The 24,382-nt window shown below is 44.5% G+C and overlaps 1 protein-coding gene across 1 annotated transcript in view; it reads left to right on the top strand.

Moving 5' to 3' along the window:
* Positions 1 to 24,382, top strand: part of LOC137378589 (uncharacterized) — a 639,386-nt gene that overhangs the window by 352,166 nt on the left and 262,838 nt on the right. The window lies entirely within an intron of this gene.

The raw sequence follows: 24,382 nt of genomic DNA, 5'->3' as shown, positions 1-24,382 counted from the left end.
GTCTTATATGCCAGGTCAACGTATATGCCATGATGTACAGTAGTGTGAATGCCCATGCTGATGTAACATATTGGCAAATCAATGGAATATATAAGTAATATGATATCTACCACTAATTCTGCCCTGTTCTCCGATCTCCACAATGCCAATGGTTTCTTAAGCCTTCTCTCATAAACAAATAAATCATAAATTCCTTATTTGGAATGGATACCTCAATGACTAAGGTTCCACCATTTGTTACATGCTGTGCCTTCAATAATGACTTTATACATAACAATGGTGGGGAATGAGACCCAGTGATTTGGACCACAGGCTTCATTTCTGCAATATATTTTCTGTCTGCAATTTGCATAATGTTGCTACTTTCACTTCTATCATACTCCCTATATCCTTGCTAAAATTTTGTTTGGGCTGAATTTTCCTAGCTCGCTGGGGTCAGGCTGGGAGGTGGGAAGGCTGGCAACATGGCAGGGGAAGGCATGGAAGAGGAGCATGATATCTTCCCACCGCCATATTATATTGCCAGCGGTGGGCACCTCACTAGCCAGCCATTTGAGACACTTAAGGGACCAATCAAGGGCCACTTCATGATCCCGCAGGCATTTTGCCAGTGTCAGGAGACATGCCGCAACATGGGAAGACTGTCATGTAAGCCCTGGCAGCTTCCCAGCAAGTTCCCACAAGGAGAGCCCTCCTTGATGGATCCATGGGTCACGGAGGGGCCCCCTAGCAGCAATGGCTGCCCCTGCACCTAACTCGCTGGTGCGCCACGCACCCTCCCCCCCCCACTCCTGATCGCCAGGGCCTGCCTGCCTGGCCCTGCCTTCCCCCCAAAAATCACCAGTGTTCAGGGATAGGCACAAACATGTTGCACCATAGACATTTGACAAAATCATTGACTCAGCCATGGACGTGGGGCAATTAATCTGTACATAAGGTGTATAGCCAATCTAATACATCAAAACACAGTCCAATTTAAAACACAAGTCTCCCTATAAGTAAAGTAGCTAAACATATAAACATTAACGGAGAGCAGCAAAACTGTATTAGCTAGCTAGCCAGAAAAAACAGTAAGTAATGCCAATGCAAATGACTTTTGTTGACAGAATAGAGCACATCACCATGTCATGGATTGGTAGGTGGACCTTATCGGATGACCCCTGTGGATTTTCACTGTATCAGGAGAGCAAATTCATCCAATAAACCATGAAACTCATGGAGAGGATTGTTATTATGGTTACTGAGGTGAGGCAGTAGAAAAATCAGCAATAGGAAGATGGACCATTTCTCACACTGCTATTGTCACAAGACAATTTAACCCGTGATGGTCAATGTTTGTGCACTTCTCCACCTGCTTGTAATATATTTCTGAAAACAGGACAGCCAACAAAAAGGCAGTGATCTCCAAATCAGGTGAATTTTATAGGGTTGAGCAGATAGTACTTCAGAAAAGTCACGTAAAACAGAAAAGCAGAGTGCGACAGAAAGGGACAGAGAGATTAACGGTAGGTAGCCAAGACTAATTTATTCATCTTGACAGGCTGTTAAACCAGGTCCTGGACTCTAAAATATAGAATCAACAACATCTCTCATGAACAAAATGTCATTTACTGACCAAAGCTGGTGACAACATTATATAAACACAATTACAAATAGAGTGCCCACAGGTCCTCCAATAACGCAATTCTCTTAAATTCACATAGGTCTATATTTCAGTCTATCACTGTCGGATTCCGATTCAGCTCTGACAAGATAATTATTAACAAAAAGCTTTTCTGCAAAAAGTTGAGAGGTTGTAACTGCATATATTATTCAGTCACAAAATACTTAGTCACTATCTGTAAGATTGTACTCCAGACTAACCAATGTATCTCCAAGCTGAATCTCTTACCTATTAGCAAAGGTGCACTTTTAACTTAAATGTAATTATATGATACAGACAACTTGCAAATGGCATTGGCCACTCAGGTTATCTGCCCTCAAACTGGAAAGTAAATGATGCACACTGCAGTTACTGATCTTTGACATACTTGTAAAACTTGTCCTTTAATCCAATTTGCAGCAAAAGAAAATCCGTTATTGACTGTTTCTAACATGGTCATTGAAACATAATAAATTTTTACTATGTCTTCCCTGACAGTTTTTAAAACTGCAAATACAGCATGAATTTTGTTAAGGAATTGTAGACAGTTCATCATAGATTAAGGTTTATTAAAGCTATTCATTACATAGTATTTACTAACTATTGTATATGGGTCAGCAGCATTCCATTCTTGCCAATATCATTCAGTCCCATTACACCATACTCTTGTGTTCATGAGAAACTTACAGTGCTGACTTCTGGAGATTCCTTGATTCCCCTCAATACAAGTTCTGGAACAATGTGATTTCAAATGGCTAGGAGCGGAATTGTGACATTTATATAGAAAGTCCAGCAACTTTCAACATGTCACTGAGCTTGTGTCCTAAGTGAGAGTAATGTGTGCCAGAGTCTAGAAATCGAGACATTCCCAAAGTGCCTTTTGCTATTTTACAATGAGTTTATGTAACACAAGTCTTTAAACTTGTGTTTTAAAATAACCTAGCTGCTAGGGAGTTGGGGAGAAAGACAGAGAAAGAGGGCAAGGACAGAGAGAGGGCTGTTCAACCTTTTTATGTGGGGGGCCACATTACAATTTTCGTCTTGCATAGGGAGCCATTGAGACAATTTCGGAAAGATAAAGGCATTAAAAATTTAGCTTACTATTAATCAAAACAACAACAAATATACATTTTTGTGAAGAAGCTTTAAATGAGAAGACTAATTTATTGACTTATTTTCTTGTCACTATATTGGGCACTGATTTATCAAGTTACATAGCATTTCTTTTGCACAAGCGATGCGATGTATTCCAGGTAGATGTTAATCCGTCAGGAATGATCTTGATCGCTTTCTTTCCCTCCTCTCTCTCTGTCTGTTTCTCTCTCTCTCTCTCTCTCTCTCTGCCTCTCTCTCTTCCCTCCCTCTTTGTGCCCCCCTCTCTGTGTCCCCCCTCTCTGTGTCCCCCCTCTCTGTGTCCCCCCTCTCTGTGTCCCCCCTCTCTGTGCCCCCCTCTCTCTTTGTCCCTCTCTCTCTGTCCCCCTTCTTTGTGTCTCCCTTCTTTGTGTCTCCCTTCTTTGTGTCTCCCTTCTTTGTGTCCCTCTTCTTTGTGTCCCCCTCTCTGTGTTATCCCCCCTCTCTGTGTTATCCCACCTCTCTGTTTTGTTCCCTCCCTTCTCTGTGTCATTCCCCCTCTTCTGTGTCATTCCCCTCTCTGTGTTGCACTCCCTCTCTGTGTCATTCCCACCCTCCCCCCTCCCTCTGTCCCCCCCCCCCACTGTCCCCCTCACTGTGTGTCCCCCCCTCTCTCTCTCTCTCTGTCCCCTCTCTCTCTCTCTCTGTCTCCCTCTCTCTGCCCTTCTTTCTCCTCCACTCTCTCTTCCTATCTCTCTCCCCCTCTCTCTCTGCCCCCCTCTCTCTCTCTGTCCCCCCTCTTTCTCTCTGCCCCCCCCTCTCTCTGTCCCCCTCTCTCTCTCTCTCTCTCCCCCCATCTCTCTCTCTGTCCCCCCTTCTCTCCATCCCCCATCCATCTTTCTCTCTCCCCTTCTCTGTCCCTCTCTCTCCCCATTCTCTCTCTGTCCCCCCATCCCCCCGTCCCTCTCTCTCTCCCCACTCTCTCTCTCTCTCTCCGTTTCTCTGTCTCTCCTTTTCTTTCTTCCTTCTCTCTCTCTCCAACCCCTCCTCTATCCCTCTCCCTCTCTCTTCCCCTCCCTCTCTCTTTCACCTCATCCATCTCTCTCTGCCACCCTCTTTCTCTCTGTCTCCTTCACTTCCCTCTCTCTCCTGGCTCCCCCCGTCTCTCTCTCTGCCCCATCTCTCTCTCTCTGACCGTTGCTGAGGGCAGGAGCAGCAGTTTCTGAACTTCGGACATATTTAGGGTTTTCTGGTGGATTTTTGACAGCAAGCTGTCAGCCATAGCCTAGGCTGTGGATTCCCCACAGAATCAGCAATCATAGAAATCAGTTGATGTGATGAGAACTTCTCTTTTTGTGCCTCACATTGCGGTTAGAAACGTCATAAAAAGTTACACCTTGTTCAATCAGGTTTAACTGGGTTTTTAACAGTGATCTAACTAATAACTATTGCTGAACAATACATCTGGCCCTGAAAAATTAATTTTATATTTGTGGAGTGTTAAATATCCTCATTATGATTAATTACTAGACTTTTTTGAACTAATTTTTGGAGTAATTTTTAAAAGGTTACACCCCATGTGCATGGCCCAATCTCTATTCTGGTCCATGTAAAATTTTGAAAAAATGATTTGATTTTATTGTTTTTCATTTCCTGGTTCGCTGTTTGTGAGAACTCTTTAATGTTATTGGCTGCTTGGACAGTTTGATGACATCATTGCAGCTCCACACTAGGAATCACCATTAAACTATAGTACCAACAATTGCATGGCGAGAGAGTTAAAGTTCTCACTGCAGAAATTGGTAGATCTCTCAGTGAGGTTTCTTTAAGGTCAGCTGCTAATGCCCTTGACTTTGATTCACCATTGACTGCAAAATCAAGCAAGTAAGAATGCTGCTCTTTAAGCCCAAATATTTGTAATTGAAGTTTTAGTGGTGATAAGGAAAATCTGACTCAAGGAATAGGGCAGTTGGAACTGAGAGGGGCATAGAAATGATCAAAAATACATGGGGTATGAAAGCGCCCTACAAAAGCGAAGAGAAATGCTATGTATAAGCTGCCTAGATCACACTGGTGAGAGATTGCATCCCTATGTAGGATGGTGATCTCTTGCATGACACCGTGGCAAAATGAAGGTCAGTGATAAACTTGGGTAACTAATCTGTCAGCCATTTTAATAAAGTCAATTCAGTCAAAGAAGGTGTAATGGTGGTGCCCACGAAGGCCATGATATATAAGTTGCAAACCTTACAAATTATTTTCTTTTTGATATTTAGTTACATGCATTGCAACTTCATATGTGGGGGACTATGTAATTTGCTGCTCATTATTAGTAAGTCCAATGTTATTAAATTTGAAAGTAAAACGTTGGAGTCTACAGTTAATGATTAATAATGCTTGACTGTATTCCAGAATGCATTTAGACACTAGGATACCACAATATATTTCTTTTATTGGATTGTCTTGAGGATACATGATGAGAAACTGTGGGCTGTGATTTGTAGCTGATAAGCAATCTGATTTGATAATTGTGAATGAGTTATGATCCGCAGTGCAAGGGGAATATGGATCACATCCTATGCCTCCTTCTTGTGCATTCTGTTTATAACCACTCACTTTTATGTAATTAAAAAGTTAAATGGAAAATATTAATTTTAAATGCAAACCACATTGCAATCTGGATTGTAAACTAAAACTCTCCACTTATTATGTGTTGAAATGGATAAAAAAAATGGATGTTGGTAGTTGTGGTGAGAATGTGGTTTTCTACAGGACCAGGAAATCAACTGATTTTGCTTCCTGGTGATGCATGCACACCACTGTTTAATGTTAGGTGTGGTGATACAGTTGAGCTGTTTTGTTCTTTCAATGCCATCTATTACAAATGTGACATCACATCCATGAGATACAAAAAATATTCACAGAGATATCACATGGTATAAACAGAAAATACTTTTTGCTTGTGCAAAGAAAAATCCCTTTCATTTATCCTTACTTTTGAGAGGACATTAATAAATGCCTCTCATGAATTAGGGGGCCTCTACATATTTGTTAAAAAAAAGATAAGCGCACTTATACTTTCATTTTATCTAGTGCCGGGAAAGGAAAGTGATTGTGAGCTCACTAGTTACTGACACATAGAGATGAGCTGAAAATCAACATTACTTTTCTTTCAAAAAGAGTATCTTGTTTGCAAGTTTTTATGAAACTGGTAGTTTTGTGAAGTAGAGTTATTGTTGGGCAACAACTGAGCAAGGGCCCTTAAATTATATTTAAAAATTGTGCATAATTAGATATTTGCTACTCTTTAGGGTTAGTCTTAATGGACCTCACACATTCTTTGTAAGCATAAATGTTTAAATGTCTAATCCCTAATAAACCCAGCATAGATTAAATGAGCTCATTTTAGTAATGTTATAAATGGAGAAAGCCTGAATTTGTAACGCACAAATAAGATAATTATTCACAGGGCTGCCCACACAGGCTATGGATGAAGAATGAGACTTATCGAAGTATAGGTGAACCTCATGAGTTGACCTGTTATCAGTAGCATTTTTCTCAGCTGTTGTTGACCACAATTGATCCCATCTTTCACATTATTAGAACATAACGCCCAGTGCTTGAAGAGAAATAATGGCTCACTTTGCCTAAGGATAGTGTTGGCTAATTTACGTTATAATAAACCAGCTGAGCAAGCCATTCCTTTAAAACTGCAACAGAAAGGTGCTAAATCTCTTTGGGGACTTCCAAAGCATGTAAGTTTTAAAAAAAAATTATGTTGCCTGTAAGTTATTTGGTCTAAATTTCAAATGCTAATTTAAGATAAGCGCAAAATTTGTTTATTGCATTTACCCCAGAAATTATTTTGTTTTTGCACAATTTGTGCTGATTTCTGCTTTTTTCCCAAATAATCTCTGGTGTTAAACCATGCAAAGAGCAAGTACAGAATGCAGAATTTGCAGAATCGGACTCCAACGTATTCTTTGGAAAATAAGTACCTAAATGGGGTATATATGGGGACTGGAACCTTGGTTAAACCACAGTTGGAGGACTGTGAACAGCTCTGGTCTCCACATTATAAAAAGTGTATAGAGTTACTGAAGATGGTACCAAAAAGATTTTACTAGCATGATACCAGAAATGAGAGGCTGTACCTATCTGGGAAGACTGGACAGCTCCAGACAAGAGGTGACTGACGGATGTCCTGTCGGTGGTCCATAAGATTGTGAAAAGGTTTGATATGGTAGATGTAGAAAAGATGTTTCCATTTGCAGGGGAGACCAGAATAGTCAGTAATAAATCCAATGAGGAATTCAGGAGAAACTTCTTCACACAGAGTGTGGTTAGAATGTGAAACTCTCTACTACTAAGAGTAGTTGAGGTGACTAGTGTAGTGGCATTTAAGGGGAAGCTAAATAAACACATGAGGGAGAAGGATTTGTTGATAGGGTAACATGAAGAAGGGTGGGAGGCGGCTTGTCTGGTGCATCAACACCGGCATTGATCAGTTATGTCCAATGGCCTGTTTATGTGCTGTAAATACTATGAAATCAGATTGATGATGTACTATTATATCTGATGTTATATGCCGTGCAATAATATTGATTTTAATGCCATGTTAGTGTGTGTTACAAGCTGCTGGTAATGCTGTATAGTAAATAACTTAACTTCTAAGTGTTTCTTAGGATTCAGTGGGTAAGTCCCCTCCTCATTCGTAAGGATAAAAACTAAAGCTGGTCAGGGAGCATCTGTGGAGAGAGAAGCAGATCTGAAGAATGGTCATCGACCTGAAATGTTAACTCTGTTTCTCTCTCTACAGGTGCTGCCTGACCAGCTGAGTATTTCAGCAATTTCTGTTTTTACTTCAGATTCCAGCTTCCTCAGTATTTTGCTTTTGTAAGAACAAAGGTCACTTTTCTTTTGAGAAGAACCATTTTAAATTATTCTAATGGGTAGCACATCATCTGCCTCGTCCATTCTTTATATTTTTTAATCAGGTGTTACGACCAGGTGAGAAAGGTGTCTAGGGCTCCCTCTCAGCCTTTACCTGGTCTTACCATAACAGGGTTTAATTTTAAACACACCGTGTTTTTAGCTCCCCCTTAGTGAATCTTTGTTCACTGCTTTACAATTATAAGGCAAAGAAACCAGCATGAACAGGCTTTCTTAGGGTTAAAGAAAAGTTAAAATTTATTAAACTTAAACTCTTGTTAACAGCTTGTTCTGCTGTGCTTACCATCAGGTTCTTTCCTGTTCTGAGCAGGTATGCCCTGATTAACCCTACAGGTTTTCCCTTTAGTTTCCATCAGTCAGCTCTTAAATGCCCTGCTTTATTACAATGGAAGCACACAGGTCTCTAGGTCTCACTCTTGCTCACAGCTCCTTCCTTTTTGGATAGAGGAGGGCCCCCTGTGTCTCCTGGTTCCTTTCTCTCCCAGGACTGCTTGGGTTCCTATCACCTTCCCACCCTTTGTCCCTTTCAGATTTATGGGGATGACTAGGAAAGGTTCTCCCCTGGGAAACTGACATATAAATGAAAGCAAACTCATTGGCCAGGGCGGCTGCTTGATGGGCTCTCTGGACCCACTGCTCCTCTACATGGGTCTTTATGGAGAGTGGGAGAGAGTGTTTAAATTCCTCCAACAGAATTACTTCTCTAAGATTCTCATAGCTGAGCTGTATTTTAAGAGCCCTCAGCCACTGGTCAAAAGCCACCTGCTTACTTCTTTCAAACTCCAGATAAGTTTGATTAGCTTGCTTCTTGAGGGTTCTAAACCTTTGGCGATGGGCTTCGGGTACTAATTCATATGCCCCGAGGATAGCAATTTTTGTCAGTTCATAATTTGATGAACTCTCATCTGGCAACAGGGAATACACCTGGGCTTTTCCAGTTAGCTTGCTTTGTAGTAAAAGAGGCCAGGTCTCAGCTGGCCATTTTAACTGTCTTGCCAGTTTCTCAAAGGACACAAAAAATATTTCTACATCCTCCTAATTGAATTTTGGAATTAGTTGAGCTAGTTTTAACAATTTTGTACCCAGCCCTGAATTATGCTCCTCCATATTGGCCATGCTTTCACTGGGGATGCTGTGTCACCCCCTGGTTAACTCAAGCCACTTCAACTCTCTTTGCATTCCTTCCAGAATATTCTTTCTCTTTCCTTCTCCTCAAATTCAAGTTGCCTTTGTTCCAATTGTATCTTTGCTAGCAATACCCTGTTGGAGTGTGCTTCTAACCCGATTTCTGCTTCTTCATTTCAAGGGAAAAATAGTTGGCCACTAGATTTAGGAGTTCAGACTTGCCATGTACAGTGATCCCACACTGCTCAGTCATTTTCCTCAACTCCTCTATAGACAGTGCTTTTAACTTATCCCAAGTTACTTCATCCTGGCTTAGAGAGCTACTAGTTTCAGTTGCAGACAGGCTAGTATTCAAACGCATACAACCATAAGAAAACCTGTATTGAAATCTTGCTTATTTTGACAGGGATCAATTTGGCTTCCTACTTCCAATTTCTCTCGTTTGATTGTCGGTTCATACTGGACGAGCCCCCAAATTTCTGTTACGACCATGTGAGAAAGGTGTCTAGGGGTCCCTCTCAGCCTTCACCTGGTCTTACCATAACAGTGTTTAATTTTAAACACACTGTGTTTTTAGCTCCCCCTTGGTGAATCTTTGTTCACCGCTTTCCAATTTATTTTTATTCATTCATGGGATGTGGTCATCACTGGTTATGCCAGCATTTATTGCCCATCCCTAATTGCCCTTGAGAAGGTGGTGGTGAGCTGCCTTCTTGAACCGCTGCAGTCCATGTGAGGTAGGTACACCGACAGTGCTGTTAGGAAGGGAGTTCCAGGATTTTGAGCCAGCGACAGTGAAGGAACGGCGCTATAGTTCCAAGTCAGGATGGTGTGCGACTTGGAAGGGGACTTGCAGATGGTGGTGTTCCCGTGTATTTGCTGTCCTTGTCGTTCTAGTTGGTAGCGGTCGCGGGTTTGGAAGGTGCTGCCTAAGGAGCCTTGGTGCATTGCTGCAGTGCATCTTGTAGATACACTGCTGTTACTGTGCATTTGTGGTGAAGGGAGTGAATGTTTGTAGATGGTGTGCCAATCAAGCGGGCTGCTTTTTTCTGGATGGTGTCGAGCTTCTTGAGTGTTGTTGAAGCTGCACCCATCCAGTCAAGTGGAGAGTATTCCATCACACTCCTGACTTGTGCCTTGTAGATGGTGGACAGGCTTTGGGGAGTCAGGAGGTGAGTTACTCACCTCAGGATTCCTAGCCTCTGACCTGCTCTTGTAGCCACGGTATTTATATGCTACTCCAGTTCAGTTCCTGGTCAATGGTAGCCCCTAGGATGTTGATAGTGGGGGATTCAGCGATGGCAATGCCATTGAATGTCAAGGGGAGATGGTTAGATTTTCTTTTGTTGGAGATGATCATTGCCTGGCACTTGTGTGGCATGAATGTTACTTGCCACTTATCAGCCCAAGCCTGGATATTGTCCAGGTCTTGCTGCATTTCTACACGGACTGCTTCAGTATCTGAGGAGTCACGAATGGTGCTGAATTATAAGGCAAAGAAACCAGCACAAACAGGTTTCTTAGGTTTAAACAAGAAAGGTTGAAATTTATCAAACTTAAACTCTAATTTGGTTGATGCCCACGCTACCATGCGCACGTGATACACACATGCAAATAGAGACAGAAAAGAGAAGAAAAATAAAGTGGAAAGTTTGAGGCAATATCTGAAGAGTTTTTGTTGCAGTTCTTTGAGCTCACTGTAGAGTCCTTGATTGTAGGTAGATCATGCTTTTCATTGGGGCCCAGTATTCTTCTTAAACCTTGTTCGCTGTATGAGACTTTTCTCTCTTGGGGTTTATGTGCCTTCAGTTGATTCAGAGGCTTGTGAGAAAGAGATGGGAGCAGACAGGAGAGAGATCCCAGTCCAGGAGCAAACAGATTTTTTTTTTGCGCAACTGTTTGTACAAATTCAAAAATCTCATGTTGCCCAGCAGGTTAGTCATGTGACTACCTGGTTTGACCATGTCTGTTTGTGTATTCGGCCATCTTAGCAGTCAACCTGGAATGTGAGCTTCCCCACCTTCAACCTCTGGTGATCAAAAGTCCATTGTGGGTTGAATGTGTCATGGAATGGCTGCTTTGTCTTTCCAACGCTCACTGTCTGTTAATAAGCAAATGTTTTATCCAGCCACAGCTGGAAAGTCCTTTCTTCTCTCCAGTAACAGTTTAAAATTGATGTTCATGACAAAATTAATGTGCCTCATTCTTGGCAGGTGGGGACCTAGCATGACACAGACATCATCTTAAATGTGTCAGTTGTGGCTCAATTGGTAGCACTGTTGCCTCTGAGTCAGAAAGTTGTGGGTTCAAATCCCACATCAAAATCAAGCACAAAAATCTAGGCTGACACTTCTGCGTGGTACTAAGGTACTGTTGTATTGTTGGAGGTATTGGGCTGGATCTTGTACTTCCCCCACATGTTGGGTTCTGTGGAAAGGGTGTCCAGAAGATAGTTCCAGATGAGGTCTGCCACAGACCTCGCACCACGAGGGCCCGGCCCGATCCTCTCGGAGGTGGCGAGGCTGCGCCGCAGCACCCCCCGCACCCCGCTGCTGGGCCATGGGACCACAATTAATCAATAGAATGAATAAATTAACATACACTTACATGTGATCTTGGGGGCCTGCCATGATCTTTGGCGTGGCAGCCTGCACTCCAGTGCCTTCAAATCCCTGTATGGCGAAAGAGGGCACCACACTGGTGGGGAGCGGGGAGCAGGTATGATGTTCCGTGGGGGGACGGGGTCAATAAACATAATGTGCTGCATTTTACAAGCCCGCCAATGTCAGGGGTCATGGTGGGAAGGCCAGAAATATTCTTCTGGGAGAGGCCCGCCACGACCCACGATGCCGGGTAGGTTCTGCGCCATTTTCCTGGCGGCGGCGGTCCCCCCCACTCCCGTCGCTTGGCAGTGGCACCTCAATTACCACACGCGAAGCGCTACTTACCTTGCCTGAATATGCATCCCACTGTCTCTCACTTCACAGTTCTGCATTTTTCATTGAACAGGCAGCTGTCACGTTCCGTCCCGTTCACGAAGGAAAAAAGCCGATGGGACAGCAGAAGTAGGAGTACTTGCTCACAGTGAAGGTAAGTCTGGATATACTGGGGTCTCAACTCTGTATACTGGAAGGGAGTTGGGAGGGGGGATAGGATTATCAGGGTCTCAACTCTGCATACTGGAAGGGAAGTGGAAGGGGTGATGGTATTACTGGGGCACAGCTCTGCAGGCATGAAGGGAGGTATTGCGTATCCTCCTGTGAACAGTGGCTGCTCTGCGCCATTGTTTGTTTGTGTGAGTGAAGGAGAAATGGCACTCTAGTTACCCTGTGTGTGGGAGGGTACCAGAAACGGTAAGAGTGTAAAGGTTATCTGGCTGGTGGGGCTATCGATGCAGCAATCGTTGGTGGGAACAATCTGAATGTAGTCATGCTGTGTCACTCTTAGTGGGAGCTAAGACAGGCAGTGCCATGCCATGCATGAAAGCACCTGATGTACCAGTCAACAACAATACCTGCCCTGTTAGGAACCTCAGAAGAAGTGAAGGATACAACTTTATTTGTCACGTGGAGATGGGTATGGCTCATCTTCTATTGTCTATCCACTTCTCCTGAGGATCCATATGTGCCACAGGCAAAGCCAGCAGGCAGATTCTACCCATGAAGGCCCCCGGTCATGAGCAGCAGCCCCCAAGGAGAGCTTGCCACTATAGAACGCCACGCATCTACAGATCCTGCATGACATTACTGCGGATGTCAGAGCGCCAGTGTCAGAGGCGACTGCGGATGTCGATAGAGGTGGTGACACATCTCTGGACCCTACTCAACGATGACCTGAAGCCCAAGGGCTTCGGTGGACATTGGTGCCTGTGGCCCTCATAGTGACAGCAGCTTTTAACGCTTACACCTATGCATCATTTCAGGTGCCCACCGGAGACCTTTATGGGGTCACACAGTTAGTAGTGTACCACTGCATCAGGGAGGTCACCGATGCCCTGTACCGGAGGACCAGTGAGTATGTCCGCTTCAGGATGGACCCTAACAGCTAGGCCCAAATGCCATTGGTTTCGGCACCATCACTGGATAATGAAAGGTGCAAGGGGTCATAAACTGCACCCATTTGGCCCTCAGTGCTCCTGCCAGGCAAGCAGCTGCATAAGTTAACATTAAGGGATTCCTTTGAATCTAGGTACAGCTGATATGTGATCACCGGAAACACTTCATGCAAATCTATGCCAGCATTCCAGGCAGCTGGCATGATATCTTCATCTGGCGCCAGTCCCAGCTGCTGCTGCTGTTCACTGAACTGGCTCAGATGGAGGCCTGCCTTCTTGGAGACAGGGGATATTTCTTGCAGACATGGCTCCTGACACCAGTGAGAGACCCCACCACTGCTGCAGAGGAGAGATACAACATCAGCCACAGAGCTACAGGAGCCACCATTGAGCAGGCGATCGGCCTGCTGAAAATGCACTCCTGCTGTTTGGATAGATCGGGTGGTTCCCTGCACTACAAGCTGGAAAGGGCAACTCCTTTCTTTGCTGCTTGATGTGCTCTGCACAACTACGCACCCAATAGAGGGCAGGCTTGACATGATGAGGAGAGATGTTAGCAGGAATCCTCCTCGGACTATGAGGATGCTGAGGACTTACAACAGGAAAGGCACATGGGAGATCAGAGGGCGCCCAGGCTCCGCTTTCAGGGTGTGCAGCAAGCTAGGGATACACGGCAGCAGCTTATCAGACAAAGGCTGTCTGCTCCATAGGAACCAACATGAGCTCTGCAAGCCACACATCACCCTCGCTCGCCTGCTGTGCAGCAGTCCGCATCTGCAACATCTTTGTCTGAACCATTAGAGGCTGCAGCAGACTGAGCCATTGTCCATGTTACTGCATCCGTGGAGACGCACATGAGTAATGCTAGCATGGCAATGATATTGCATATGTTGGCAGTTCTGAAAGGCCAATGATGAAAAGGGATGCGACATAAGCGCCACATACTGGCACACTTCTTTCAGACTAGAAAAAGCACAAACATGTTGGTTCATAATTTTTAGTGCAGTACTTATTTACATAGTGGGGACACCTGTGCATTCCCATTTGTGTTAGTGTGTTTTCTTTAAACGCTTGCGAGTGCTTCTTCTCGTTGCAGCCTCTATGCAAGCAGCCTTACTGGAGGATCTGATTTCCCTTTAGCTATGGATGACTTCGGCGGTCGTCCTCAGTGTGCACGAGGCCTGGAGGGCCCCGGCTGGCTGGGTGAATCCTGCGTCAGTGCAGAACTTTCCTCAGCTGTCGCGGCTGCTGGAGCTTGACTCATAGGTGGAGGGGCCAGTGACCACATTGGAATCACCTTGAGGGGGGACCCCGGATATGGCGCGCTGACTTGCCTCCTCCATCTCAAGGCTTCTTGGAACCCCTCTGCTCTCCTGGGAAGGATCAGGAGCAGGGACAATCTCCATGCCCCTGGTCCCCCTCTCGCCTTGCCACTGCTGAATGGATGTCACAGCAGCAGCGAGGGATTGCAGATCAGCATGTAATAATGAGATCTGGCTCTCCAGCAGTTCCACCGTCCACTCCCTGGATGATGCCAGGCACTCAAGTGCCTGGGACATGGCAACTGTCATGGCCTGCATGGACTCCCTCATCCTCTGCTCAAGGATGTGCATGGCCTGTGGCATCTCCACCTGCTGTTGCCAGGACTTCTGCATCAGCTCCAGCATTCCCTGTGCTGCCGACAGCAGAGGGTCATCAGTAGCCTGGGGCTCAGCATGGGCCTGGCCACTCACAGCCCTCCGACTGTCAGGGGCCTCAGCTGTCTCAGCCTCAGTCAGCAGCTCGGGCACGTGTGTAGTGCTCTCACCAACTTGTGACCCAAACTCTAAGGCCGAACGGATACCCACTGAGGTGACTATCTCGGCTGGTAGAAGGTGCATTAGTGTCATGGGGTGTTGGTTCCTTGGAGGGTGACTCTTCCTCTGAGGTGTGGGAGGTGTCCTGCGCAGCTGGGGTTGCCTCAGAGCATTCAGTTGGAAGACACAATGGGAAGAGCACACTGTCAGTCCTGATGTAGCACATGTCACAATTACAACGGCATTGCATCACAGAACTGCAATTGCACATTGATCAGTGTTTATATCAATTGGAAGTATGTTCACCATGGATCCCAATGTCTACTTCACCAAATGAGAGCATCAACTTGGTTTCTGAGATCTCCAGGGCCTCCTCCTCAGTGTCTCTGAGCCGTCATATGTCAGCAACACCTCCACCAGTACGGGCTACCTCCCTCGCATCGTGGGCCCTCTTCGCCTAGAGGAGCAAGGAGGCGGATATTACGGATGGCATTTCAAAACACAACAAATGTCATAAGAGGGATGCTGGGCAAAAAGGTGGGGGATGCTCGGTGTGCACTACTGAGTGAGCCACTCATGTAGGTGTCATTCTCTGAGCAGCAGGCAAGGGTAAGTCCTATCATACATTTCTCCATTCATGTCATGTCTTTCCTCCCTGCCCAACCTCCCTTTCTTCAGCATGGCAGTGGTACACATGTGCCACTCTGTGTGGGCACACCCAGTTTCAGTGGAGCCCTGATGTAAAGTGGCACTTACTTTTGCGGTTCACAGCAGGTTCATTCATCCTTTTTCGACACTGTACCCAGTCTCGGCAGATGGCCCCACAGTTACTGACCTCCTCTGTCACCTCCAGCCAGGCTGCCTTGGTCTGGTGGGAGGGCCTCTTCTTGCCATCACTGGGGAACAGGACCTCCCGCCTTGCCTGAACAGCCTGGAAGAGAGTGAGCAGGGACGCATCACTGAACCATGGAGCCACCCAGGAATGCCCCTCTGTCAGCATGCAGGTAAGGTTTTCTTCCCTGTCAGGATTCACACTCTGCAGACCTACAGCTGAGCCCTTCAATGTGCTGTGTAAGTGGAAGCATAGCTGATGTGCTGGCTGACCTTTAAATAGGACCCCAGCACATAACCATCAGCTGAGCTGACGTCCATCACGGCGCCAAATGTCCCACCTCCCGCCACGTAATTTGAGGGGCGGGGGGTGGCATGTTGCCGTGATGCTAATGAGCCACTGCTCTAAATACAGCAGGGACTCAGTGACAGGCAATCTGCGCGGGTGGACCGCCATCTTGAAAAATTCATAAGATTCAGCCCACTGGGTGTAGGGGTTGGTGGGAAGGGTTGAACTGTAAACTTTGTGGGAGGAAAGAGTAAATAGGTAATGTAATTGTTATTGGGGGTGTGGGAAAGGGGTGTTAGACATTTATTTAATTTTGGGGAATATGCCTTTAAAAATTTTAATTAGGCAGCAGGCCTGACTGCCCTTTAAAAATGGCACCAGCGCCTGCGCATAGGCTGCTGATGCCATTGTCAGGGAAGAACAACCCGACACCTCCATGAGATTGGGAAGGGGTTGGGTCGGCCCGGCAATTTAAATGAGCCGTCACGCTTAAGATCAAGATGGCTCTTTGGCGTGGGCCCTGTGCGGACGGGCTACCATTTTTTGAGCTTGCTGCCGAGATCGGTGGCAGTCTCTTAAAATCCAGCCCATTGTCTTTCCAATGAGATATTAAACCGAGGCTCTGTCTGCTCTCAGGTGCACTTAAAAGATCCCATGCCACTGTTTCAGGGAAGAGGAGTGGAGTTCTCCCAGGTGTCCTGCCCAATATTCATCCCTCAATCAACATCACTTAAATGCGATTGTCTGATCATTTTCACATTGCTGTTTGAGGGAGCTTGCATTATACAAATTGGCTGCTGCATTTCCTGCAATAATAGTGACTATAGTTCAAAAGACTTAATTGTGTATAGTGCTTTGGGATGTTCTGAGGTCGTGAAAGGCGCTATATAAATGAAAATAATTCTTTTCTCTTTATGTGACATTTTTAATCTTATTGAACCATTCTTTGTATCCTTTATAATTCTAGAAAGGTAATTGTACTGTCTTAGTTAAGAAATAAAAGGCAAGTTCAGCACTGATGTCAGGAAATACATTTTTATGGAAGTACCTGGAATGGTCTTCCAGGTATGGTAGAGGAGAATAAAACTCGGAAATCATTCAAGACATAGTTGAATGCTGTGATTGTAAATGGAGGAGCGAAATTGCAGGTGTCTATGGAAGGATGTACTCGATGCGTCAAATGGCTTCCCTCGAGTGTACTTCATCTGTAATGTTTGGATAGCTCCTAGTTATAGGTATTGATTATTTTAAAAGCTGCAAATCGTGGAAACTGGAATTGTGAATGTGGTCATAGGAAATTTAATTTATAATGGAAATATAAAAATAAATACAGAAGGTATGATTTTAGCATGGGAACTGAATTACAATGTGTGGTCTGATCCAATTATCCTCCACCTATTAATTCCATTTCATCTAAAGACTACATTTGGTCTTACCCTTCATATGCTGGGAAGACAAATTAGTGTGATGTATATAATATATCTGAAATGGATGATCTCTTTGGACTGTATTATTTAAGAGCAGTAAACTACTACAGCAGGTATTGCAAGCTCATATTCCATTTATTTCCACTTATTTTCTCTGGGAAATATTTTCTCACCACATCTCTGTATTCCACTATATAACTCTATTCTCTTCTTTACCTGAAGGTTGTAACTGCAGTACAGCCTTGGCAAGTACAATGCTGCTGTGTTGTAAAATCTGCACCATGGCAACACGTTTTCTGTTAGAAAAATATAATATAAATATCTTCCAAGGAAACAGCAGTAGTTTCCAAGCAATGGTCCCAATTTGTATGCACAACTTTTTATTGTTACAATGATACACAAAATGGTGAAAAGCAGAACAATATTTGCTGAGAACTTGTATTAATCAAAATCTTCTCCATTGCTTATGGCTGTATTAAAAACATAAAAATATTTCTTATCTGTTCGAGAATCATTTAAGCCCTTGAGAAATGGAAATGCTGTATCATACAACTGTTACAGTCAAGTGGTAAGGGGTGTGGGTGGTTCCAACTATTTGCCTCCCCACTGACTGCAATCGTATAGTATTTAAAATGAAGAGTTAGTCTCTGAGTGTTTTACAAGCCAAATAAACAGACAATGACAGGTTTTCTTGTAGGATTAAAACCAAAGATTAACTATTTATTGAACAATATTCATTCCCCAAAAGGTTCGTAACACCAGTCACGAACGCATTCACTCTCACATGCACTCTCAAGAGAAGATAGATAGAAGGTAAAGGGAAAGAGTTCAAGGTGGGGTAGCTTTTTGTGGTTTCCAGTAAACCTATTTGATCTTCTAAGTAGGGCAGTCTCTTTTAAGGATGCAGGCCTGGTTGTTTGTAGTCTTGAACGTGTTGAGGTGTGGTGGATTTCTGGTGGTTAAGATTTCAGGCTGGAGGTGGCAGTCACTTTCAGTTCTCTGCTGCGCCACGTTGAAGTGCAGAATTAGAAACAGGACTTCTTGTTTCAGCTGGATTTTTCAATAGTTGGAATCCTGTGAGGTTGTCATGATCGCTCTCTCTCTCTCTCTCTCCAGAGGGTTACCTTTTAAAGTCAGAAATTAATCTAATTAGAGTCTCTGTTAGTTGATACATGACCTTCTCCCCTGGTGTTACCATACAATGGCCCAGGGTGTGGAATCGATGGCTATCTATTGATGTTTGAGTGTGTACTAATCTGTTATAAAAACAAGAAATGCTGGAAATACTCAGCAGGTCTGGCAGCATCTGTGGAAAGAGAAGCAGAGTTAACGTTTCGGGTCAGTTACCCTTCTTCGGAACTGGCAAATATTAGAAATGTCAAAGGTTATAAGCAAGTAAAGGGGGCGAGGAGCAAGAGATAACAAATGAGAAGAAGGCTAAAGAATAGCTGACCAGAAGGTCATAGAGCAAAGGCAAACAATATGTTAATGGTGTGTTGCAAGACAAAGCATTAGTACAGGTAGGGTGTTAACGGACTGAAAATTGAACAGCAGCAAGTACAAACATGACAAAAACAATGGGTAAGCAAACTGAGCAAACTAAGATGAAATAAAATAAACATACAAAAAAAATGTATAAATGTAAAAAAGAAAAAATAACTAAAAATGAAAGTAAAATGAGGGGCCCGTCATGCTCTGAAATTATTGAACTCAATGTTCAGTCCGGCAGGCTGTAGTGTGCCTAATCAATAAATGAGATGCTGTTCCTCGAGCTTGCGTTGATGTTCAGTGGAACACTGCAGCAATCCCAGGATAAAGATGCGAGCATGAGAGCAGGGGGTGTGTTGAAATGGCAAGCATAAGGAAGCTCAGGGTCCTGCTTGCGGACTGAGCAGGGGTGTTCCGCAAAGCGGTCACCCAGTCTGGCTTTGGTCTCCCCAATGTACAGGAGACCACATTGTGTGCAGCGAATACAGTATACTACATTGAAAGAAGTACAAGTAAATCGCTGCTACTATTCTGTTATGATGGGCTGGATTTTACCAGCGCCCTGACGTTGGGGGGTCATGGTGGGGAGGTCCGGAAAATACTTCTTGGAGAGGCCTGCCATGGACCTCGATGTGAGGAAGGCCCAGCCCCATTTTCCAGTGGCGGTGAGGTCTCATGGTGGCCCCCCCACCCACGCCCCCCCCACCCAACCGCACAGCGATGGAAACTGAATTTAAATATTTAAATAAATGTTAATCATTGAATAATTGCTAACCTTTTCACAACGGCCATCGCACGTCAATTTTCCGGCCGGTTGCCGGAAGTCCCGTACCTTCGGATCTCCGTTTGGTGCGGACGGGGGAGGAGTGGAGTTTTCAGGGCGGGAGATGGGAGGAGCTTACTTACTATTGGCTGAGGGGATGGTATAAAGGGGTTGAAGGGCAAAGTTTATAAAGTTCGGGGGGGATGTTTGGGATGGGAAGAAAAGTTTTTTTGGGGTGAGAGCGCAATAAACAAATTGCTTGGTCATTGGGGGGGGGGAGGGTGGAGGTGGGAGAGAAGCTTCGATCTGTTATTACATTTTTAAATGCAATTGCAGCATCCATTTCTCTTTAAAAAGTTAAATCACTTGTAAGGGCTTGAAGCCCTTTAAAAATGGCACCTGCGTAGTTGCGCCGGACACCGTTGCTGGGAACGGAGCACCTGCTCTCTCTATGTCATCGGGGGTGGGCATTCCGCCCCCTCCATGTTAATGAGCCACCGCGCAAAGTATTGCGGTGGCTCCATGGCGCACATCTCGCGTGTGCTCTGCACTGGTTTTGAAACCCGCGACGAGCCATAAAAATTCAGACTGATATGTCTCCTTCACACCTTTTTCTCAGAAGAAAACTATTTAATTCGGGAATGTCTCTTGATGATGGTTTCAGGATGGGTGTAGTTGACACCTCTTAGTCTGGAATGTATTCTTCTTTCCTTTTGAGACAGTGAAGCAGTGTTTGAATACACAGGCCAGGTCATCTGACTTTCGGTGGCCATCTTTTGCAGCACATTGTCCACTTTTTAAAAGGAAAAGCAAATTTCAAAGATTCCATGTTAAATAAAGTTCGTATCTTAAAAGTAGGAATATGGTATGTCTTTACTGGGCATGACAGAATGTAACTATGGCCACTGGCAGAGGGTCAGGAAATTTAGAAGTGTATAAATAAAAATTCTGCAAATATGCAGTGTTAATTAATATTTGAAAGAAAGATAGTTTCATATTTTGGCTGGAACCTTGCTCCAGAATGGACTTGGGCAAGATGGAAAAGTTCTTTGCATTGAACTAATGAGAACGTGTCAGTAAAAACAAGTTAAAAAAACACACAAGGTTAGAACAGCAGAGTTCAAACTGCTTAACTACTTCCATCAATAGCTATTTTATTGGTTTGATAGACCTTATTAACAGGTTTTCAAATGCTGGAAAGAGGTGTAAAGTCCTAGCAACATTATACAAAGGGTATCTTCAACCGTAGAATCACAGAATGGTTGCAGCACAGAAGGAGGCATTCAACCCATCATGTCCATGCCGGCTGTCTAAGAACTACTGAGCTAGTTCCACTCACCCACCTTTTCAATATATCCCTGCAAATTTTTTCTCCTCAGATAATTATCCAATTCTCGTTTCAAAGCCACAATTGAACCTACCTCCACCACACTCCCAGGGAGTGCATTTCAGATCCTAACCAATCACTGCTTTAAATTGTTTTCCCTCATGTTGCCGTTGATTCTTTTCCCAATCATTTTAAATTGGTGTCCTCTGGTTCTCGGCTCTTCTGCCAATGGGAATAATTTCTCCCTATCTACTTTGTCTAGACGTCTCATGATTTTGAACACCTCTATCAAATCTCCTCTCAACCTTCTCTTCTCTAAAGAGAACAGCCCCAAGTTCACCAATCTATCCATGTATCTCATCCCCAGAACCATTCTCGTAAATATTTTCTGCACTCTCTGAAATGCCTTCACACCTTTCCTAAAGTGCGGTACCCAGAATTGAGCACAATGCTCCAACTGATGCTGAGCCAGTGTTTTTTTATAACTTCCTTGCCTTTGTACTGTATGCCTCTATTCATAAAGTCCAGGAGCCCGTCTGCCTTATTAAATGCTTCCTCAACCTGTCCTGCTACCTTCAATGATTTGTGTGCATACATCCCCCAGGTTCCTCTGTTCCTGCACCTGCTTTAGAATTGTATCTTCATTTTATGTTACTTTTCCTTGTTCTTCCTACCAAAATGTATCACTTCATACTTCTCTGCATTAAATTTCATCTGCCACATGCCCACCCATTCCACCAGCCTGTCTATGTCCTCTTGAAATCTATTATTATCCTCCTCACAGTTCACAATACTTTTATGTTTTGTGTCATCTACAAATTTTGAAATTATGCCCTGTACACCCAAGCTTCAGTCATTAATATAGATCAAGAAAAATAGTTGTCCTAATACTGACCCCTGGGGAACCCCACTGTATACCTTTTTCCATTCTGAAATATAACTGTTCACCACTACTCTCTGTTTCACTCAGCCAACTTCATATCCATGCTGCCACTGTCCTTTTTGTTCCATGGGCTTCAACTATACTGACAAGACTGTTAGGTGGTACTTTATCAAATTTTTGAAGTCCATGTACACCAGCTCAATCGCATAATCCTCGTCAACTCTCTCTTTAATCTCATCAAAAAACTCAAACAAGTTAGTTAAACATGATTTTCTCTCAAAAATTCTGTGCTGACTTTCCTTAATTAATCCAAAAGTCTTCGATAGGTATATAAATAGTAAAAGGGTGGTAAGAGGGTGAGTAGGACCAATTACGGACTAAAAGTGACTGTTAATTTTGGCCCAGATTATCGTTTCTAAAAGTTTTCCCACCACCTAGGTTAAACTGACTGGCCTGTAGTTGTTGGGCTTATCCTTGCGCCTTTTTTGAACAAAGGTGTAACCTTTGCAATTCTCCAGTCCTGTGGCACCACACCTGTATCGAAGGAGGATTGGATGATTATGGCCAGTGCCTTCGCAATTTACAGTCTTACTTTCCTCAGTACCCTTGAATGCATCTGATATGGTCCTGGTGACTTATCAACTTTAAGTATAGCCAGCCTTTCTCATACCCCATCTTTATCAATTTTTAGGCCATCCAGTGTATCACTTACCTCATTTTTCACTACAACTTTGGCAGCATCTTCTTCCTTGGTAAAGACAGACACAAAGTACCTCAGCCATGCCCTCTGCTTCCTATATAAATCCCCTTTTTGGTCCCTAATTGGCCCTATTCCTCCTTTTATCACCCTTTTACTATTTATATACCTATCGAAGACTTTTGGATTCCCTTTTATGCTAGCTGCCAGTCTCTTCTCATACTCTCTTTTTGCTGCTGTTATTACTTTTCTGACTTCCCTTCTGAACTTTCTATATTCAGCCTGGTCCTCACTTGTATTCTCAAGCTTACATCGCTCATACACACCTTTTTTCTGCTTCATCTTATTCTCTATCTCTTTGATTATCCAGGGAATTCTGGCTTTGTTTGTCCTACCTTTCCACCTTGTTGGAATGTACCACGACTGTATCTGAACTAACTCCTCTTTAAAGGCAGTTCAATTACAGTTCCAATTTACCCTGGGCCAGATCTGTTCTCTCCCCATAGAAATTGGCCTCCCACAATAAATTATTTTTACTCGGATTGCTCTTTGTCCTTTTCCAAAAGCTAACCTAAACCTTATGATACTATGATCACTGACCTCTAAATGTTTGCCTAATAACACTTGAGCCACTTGTCCTATCTCATTTCCTAGAACCAGATCAGTAATGCCCCCTTCCTCATTGGACTGGAAATATGCTGATTCTCGTGAATGCATTTTAGAAACTCTTCCCCACCACCCCCCCCCCCCCCCCCCCCACCTCTTGCCCTTTACACTACCACTATCCCAGTCTATATTAGGATAATTAAAGTCCCACATTATAACTACTCTATAGTTTTTGCACCTGTCTGTTATTTCCTTGCAAATTTGTTCCTCTATATTTTTCCCACGAGTTGGTTGCCTATAGAATACACCCAGTAGTGTCATGGTACCTCTATTGTTTCCTAGCTCTAACCAAATAAATTCTGTTCTAGACCCTTCTAGGACATCCTCTCTCTCTGTAGCACCGTAATATTATGCTTATTCAATATTGCCACCCCTCCTCCATTCTTTCCATCCCTATCTTTCCTGAACACCTTGGGCTGGATTTTGTGTTGGAGGTGGAGCTCCTGGCGCAGGGTCAATACAGCGGGGGAAAGCCCGCCTCTGCCTTTTTGTCCCCCCTCAACCCCCACCCCGAAGCAATCCTCCAGTCTTTCTAAATATAAGGTCAGAATTTTATGCCACCTAAATGAGTGGGCTGGGGGTGGGGGGGGGTGTAAAATTGAATTGGGGGGGGGGGCCATTCCAGACCCCCTTCTGCCTTACTGCAATTTTACGTGGGGCAGCAGGGGTGGGAAATGGCCCACCAGTCCCAGACCAATCAAGACCCTTAAGATGCCAATTAAATGGCACTTAAGGGCATCTGCCCACCACCACGAATATTTTACCCTTGGCTGGCGGGCAGCTGAGGCCTCAAAAGGCCCACCTGGTGAAACCAGGTGGCCTTCTGGAGGGTTGGTTGGGGGGCCCTTCTGATCGGGCACCCTGTGCAGAACACTCCCCTGCCCCCCCAACCAACGCCTACCCCCCACTCCCGCCTTGCCTGGGCCCGAACAATTATCCCCGGTGAGGCCCTAAAAACTTACCTTTTTTCCGAGGCCGTCCTTCCTGCTGGTTCTGATGTCTGGGTGTAGTCCCAGCAGTGACCACTGTGCCCAGTGGTGTTGCTGCAACTAAGAGCTGCTGGCCTGCTGATTGGCCAGCAGCTCCATTAGGCAGGATTTCCTGCCTGAAGGAAGTGGAAGTCCCACCAAAGACAAATTAAGGGCTTGGGGAGTGAAAAATCTCGATCTGGCACCCCAGACCCGGCAGAGACGGGTTTTCCCCCAACCTTTCGGCCGGTGGATGGGGCCTGCCGCCCAACAAAAAATTTCAGCCCTCATTTCAGGAGCCAGGATCCCCATCCCTTTAAAGACAAGAATCCCACCTCCAAGAGCTGTGTCGGCCAATCAGAGGGCCAGCAGCTCAGCAGTAACAGCAGTGCCACCAGTACT

The sequence above is a fragment of the Heterodontus francisci genome, chromosome 17 (assembly GCF_036365525.1).
Source record: "Heterodontus francisci isolate sHetFra1 chromosome 17, sHetFra1.hap1, whole genome shotgun sequence".
NCBI lineage: Eukaryota > Metazoa > Chordata > Chondrichthyes > Heterodontiformes > Heterodontidae > Heterodontus > Heterodontus francisci.
Note: the sequence above shows the minus strand (reverse complement) of the source record. Positions and strands in the feature narration are given on the sequence as shown.